Here is a 5,961-nt window from a genome sequence, read left to right on the forward strand (position 1 = left end):
CGACCTGTGACCAAAGGATCAACCCTAGAAAACAGAGGATAAAAGCCTACAATATCTTACATTTTTAATGGTTTATTTGACTAGCTACTTTCCTTACATATTGTTATAGCTGTATCTTTTTAGGGTAACACCTGTTGCATTTTTATATATCTATGAATGTTTGGCAGACACATGTTTCTGACTCATTACATCAAATTTGTGGCAATAATGTTAGAAGACCCTGAGAATTCCAGAGCAATAACTAACATATCCACGGAAGAAGCTACAGCTGCCTGAGGAAAGGTATTCCAAACGTTTATAGTTTATTTTTTAACCAGGAGTAAACTAAAAAAAAAATATTCACAGCCAAGAAAGTCACTAGAATAATAACCAAATACATCTTCTTTTTTGGTTGATCTAGTCGGCTCTCAACGGCAATCCATAAATATTATATTAAATTAATATGTCGCTAAAGAGTTCCAAAAACAACTTCTTTTTATATAAAAACAGACTAACAATTAAAAATTAAAGGAATAACACAGAAAACACAAAAATCTCCGATATAATTTAATTAACCTATGAAATGTCAGTAGTGTCAAAATTTGATAAATGTCATTAGTGTCAAAATTTTATAACAGTGGAGTAAACTTGCCTGCGGTTGGACAAGTGATGTCTCCCACATCACTGGGTTGGACCAATTCGCAAAATTAAATTCCGACAGGGGGCGCTCAAAATTTCAAAGATGGACGATAACTCGAGGAAAACAATTCATTTTGTCATTTGATCCCATAGTTCTAAAACGTTAAATTAAAATCATTTACACGAGTGTTTTGCCAAAGTAACCACTAAGTTTTGCCACTAAGACATCTTATAAGTTAAAGACGACTCAAAATTATGTTTCATCTGTATGCATTAATTAAAATTTAATGCGAACTATTGATTTGTTTTTACTCTATCTTAAAATATGTCTTAAAAAGTGTTTTAAAAATTATTACTCAATCTTAAAATTTCTAATTTTGTTTTTAATTTAATTTATAGGACCTACAATTTATTTTACACTAATGTCCACTTTACAACAACAATAAATTGAACAAGAAATTGACAAAGTTATTCAAGGCCAAATTTGACGTGTACAAAATGTATGGTTTTTAAAGGAAAATGATGAAGGAATTTGATGAAATAGAACAATTGGATATGTTTTATTTTGTCAAATTTCTTTATTTTCTTTTTATTCACGGCAAAATTGGATGTAGAATTGTGTGTTGTATAATTCAAATTTGACCTTGAATAACTTGTTGTCAATTTCTTGTCCAATTATTGTTGATGTAAAGGACTTATAACAGATATAGTCGGTTCGCTAAACTCAGACACAACTGGCTAGTGATTTTAGTAGATAATTTTTTTTGTTTTTGGCCAGTTTTGCCAAAATTGGCAAAATTACTAACTATTTAGTAATTATTAACTAATTAGTAATTATTTTTCGTCAATTTTATCAAATTGGCAAAATTACTTATTAAAATAACTAGATAATTGTGTCCGAGTTTAGTGAACCGACTCTAACAATTTTTAATTAAATAAAAACTGCAAACTAATTAGGTGAATTTATTTTATAAAAATTGTGTTTTGGAAATTATGAGGTGGTGGGAATATTTTGTATAACAATGTACATTCTATGTACAGAATATATACTGCATTTTATTTATTTATTTATTTTTACAGTCGCTTAAACATTAAAAAATATTACGTTTAATACAAACGTTAAATTAACAAAATGTGTGATTTGGCATTAGTTAGTTTACGTCATTATGTAGAGTATAATAGGAATGAATACTGAGGAACACTGCAATAGTTTTTTTTAAGTCGAATTAATAGTTAATTACAAAATAAACTGACCGCAAATATGTACACAAATTAACGACAAAGTCAATGTTTTCCTCGAGTTGATGCTTTTCAAATTTTCCACCAGGTGTCGCCCACTTTGCGGTTCCTCGCCAATTACAAACAAGCAATATACTGCGGTAAATTTGAATCACTCCTCTTGGTTAAAAAACAAACCATAGAACATTTCAAACAATTAAACAAGGAATGGTTAATGCGAGTTAATAGTGATTTTAAAGTTAGGAAGTATATATCGGCATGTCTCGTAACAAGGATGGAAAAAAAGTATGTATAAGATGGAAGGCAACCGCAGACACGTGTTTCTGACTCATTATTCGTCATTATTACAGTAAAACCAAGTTAAAAGAGGTGTGTGTTAACTTGGGAAAGGATCACTACAGGAGCTAAAAATGCTACTTTAAGGCACTAGTGCTCTAAAAATTTTAAGGCACTGCAGAACTCACTTCGCTCATTCTACAAACTTTCACATGCGTGCCTTAAACATGTACTTTTAACACTTAGGGTAGGTGGAGGTAAAAGTACGCACGGGGCAAAGGTACGCACTTACATTTTTCAGTAACTTCTTATATGTTGGCGACAACATCTTGTGGCATATTTTTGTACTACCATTGATTATAGACACGGATAGATACCCAAAGCTGTACAACAAAACCGTGCCAAATTTTCTCCCCTCAAAACAGTATAGCCATCTATATTTGAGAATGATGATTACGCGGCAGTCGAAAGAAATCCGACATAAAAGGTTTCTTCATTTTTCAGTGCCTCCCCTACATTCTCAACGTAAATACGGTTTCCCCACTCTAGAAAAGCTTGGAAGATCTTTGAATTCTTCCGGTCACCCGCGGGGGGCCGGCGGGTGTGCTGTGTTCGCCGTTCGGGTCTGTTTAGTGTCCGCTGTCCGCTAAAAGCAGCAGACAGATAGTTTTAGCAAAGAATACTAACACACCCACGTTTTAGCTTACCGTTGCCGTTACTAACCTCTTGTTCCGGTATCTTAGTAATTCCTCGTTGTTTTGATAATAATATTATGTATTCTTAAAATAACACATTTTACAGAACGTGTTTAAGAGTAGGTATCACAAATTCAATGCCTATAATTACCTACTATATTTCTTTATTCTGGAATTAAATTTTAATAAGCGTGTAATAAAAAAAATCCATAACATCTACTTTTTTCGATATGCAAATTAACCCAATATAATATAATATCTAAAAATTATTACTTCACAAGAAGGCGATTTTAATACTAGTGGCATGTTATACAGTAGATAACTATGTAGTTTCTATACTTTTTTTTATTTAACATCGCACAAAATTGCATAATAAATTAAGTAAAATTAATAAAATACGAATTATAAATATTGCCAAATAGTATATTGTACAAGTGAGAAAAAAGAAATATTTCTCACGAGCGCACAAGTTTTTTGTTGGCACGAGCCGAGTAGCCGAGGCACGTTCAAGCGAGGGAGAAATATGTCACTTTCTCATGTGTTGTACACTGTACTTTTTCTATGGATGCGGTTTTGTCAAGAGTTCAAACTTCAAAATTAAATAATTTAGGTGCTTTTAGGTATTATATGCATACATTGAAATAAAATACGTATGCATGTAGGTATTTAATTTTCTTAATAAACTGCTCGTCAAAAGTTAGGGATATAGAAAATTCTGCTGAATTTTTATAGTAGATTTTTTCGTGAACAGATTAACGGATTCCGGTAATTTTTTTTATTATTTTAGACTTTTCTTTAGTATTTACACAGTTATGCAAAGGTTTACTCAAATTTTTTTTTGTACTTATACCGGGTGGAAGAAAAGAAATGTTTTTCTTATTTTAAATTTGAGGCGCCCTGTAGGGAGGACGAGGTACAAATGGGAGTATATATCGAAATCGTATTGTAGTCTTATGTTTTGTGAACATTTTTTTTTAATTTGGGTAACTCGACGAAAGAATAACAACCAGCTAATTTGAATTTACCGGAAAAATCGGAAAACTCTGGATAATGGACTTTTTTATTCAACATTCATTTACAATGTTAACACTAATATATTTTGATAAATATTTTCATAAAATATTATAAATTTGTAAATAAATATTAAAATATAATTATAGTATATATCTATTTATACAGGGTGAATCATGAGGAACTGTACATATTCCTACCTCGTATAGAGGCTCCTATGGGGAATAACAAATGACCATTAAAAAGTGTCTGATCCTATTGTTTAATAATATACAGGGCGAGTTTCACATTTTGACAGAAATTTGTATTCGTCATAATTGTTGAACGGTCAAATCGATGTGTCTCTTATTTTGGTCAATCGTTACACTGTTACCACCTAATCAACTGATTTATTCAAACTAGAAAAAATCAGGTCCGGCTTCAAAAAAATTAGTTCGTTTGGGTCTAAGAAAAAATTTCACCCTTTATACGCTTTTTGAAAACTATAATATGAATTTTACAAATTAGACAAATAAGCAATTAAAACGACCTATTTATTTTTTCCCCACATGATTACTTAATTTTTTATAAAAAAAAATCAAATTTGACTATGCATTAAAGCTCGGTTCAATTGATTTATTTCAAGAAATTATGGATAATGTGGATGAAATTAATGAACCTGTACAAAAACTGTGTAGAATTAACGAAGATGAATAAAATTATAATCTATACAAAATTTTTGTTTAATTTGAGAACGTTTTTGTTTTCAATTAATTTTTAAATCTAAAAATGTACGATTAAGTAATTATAAATTTTGTTACAATAAACATCTGCTTAAATATGCTGAATAGTCTATTATGAAGATCCAAGAAAAAAATTGTCACCGATTCTTAGATTTGTAAATATTTATTTTTTTTTCTAAATCTTTACATTTTTCTAAAAATTGAAATAAATCAAAATACCCTGTACTTAGGTAGGTATAGTCTAGCTTCTTTTTTAAGGGCAATTTAAAAATTTCATCAGGTGTAGGGTGTTCCATAAAAACAATATCTTTGATATACCACTCTTTTTTGAAGCACCCTATATAATTCACATTATTTTTAGATTGTAGTGTTAATGGCCCGGTATATTTCTATGAAGAATTTTTTTTAAATCAAGTCGTTTTCCATACAGACACCGAGGCGAATAAAATGAACCAACCTGTATATAAATAGATATATAATATAATTTTATTTTAATACTCATTCACAAATTTATAATATTTTATGACAATATTTATGAAATTTTATGTGTTAACGTTGTAAATGCATGTTGAATAAAAAAGTGCATTTTCCAGATTTTTCTGATTTTTCCGGAAAATGAAAATTAGCTAGTTGCTATTTTTTCGTCGAGTTACTCCAATTAAAAAAAAATGAAGGCTCTACATTCTCTGGAAGCTGAGATATTATAAAATTTTTCAAGCGCTTCAAATTGAACTTTCTATAGCAAAATCTCGACGCGCTAAACTGGACTCCGATAATCTTTCCCATTACACGGTCCCAGCTTCACTTTAAAGGGTTATTATTCGTTTTAAATAGAAGATATTCCGTACTTCAATTGAAATATAAAACAAACATATTTATTACATATCATTCTGTAAAAATTTCAACTATTTATAAACAATAAAAATGTGATTTTTCAAAAAAAGTATAACTTGACTATTATTGGTCCTAGAAAGTTGTTTTTTTCTTTTTGAATGTGTGTTTTTTTACCAGATTTTTGATACAATAAATTATAATTATTTATCAGAAAAAATGACAAAGATATTCTAATTGTTTATAAGGAAAAAACTCACCATTTTTTAGCGACTTGCTTAACATTAAAAAAAAAACAAATATATTATTTTTTTAACTTTCTTAGTACTTTGAGTCTTTAAGAACTCAATGCACTTTGCCAAACAGCTCTCAAAATATTCCTAGTAGTCCGTTCTTTAACGGTAAAATATTGCAAAACCTCTAAATTTTAAAGAACCGCTTGGATTGACATGAAATTTGGCATACACATAGCTAACAAGTCAAAGAAAAAAAGTGATATTGTGCCGATGTGTGCTTTTGCCCTGGGGGTGGTTTCCACCCCCTTTTGGGGGTGAAAAAATATTCGTCCA

This window comes from Diabrotica virgifera, chromosome 9 (assembly GCF_917563875.1).
Source record: "Diabrotica virgifera virgifera chromosome 9, PGI_DIABVI_V3a".
Taxonomy (NCBI): domain Eukaryota; kingdom Metazoa; phylum Arthropoda; class Insecta; order Coleoptera; family Chrysomelidae; genus Diabrotica; species Diabrotica virgifera.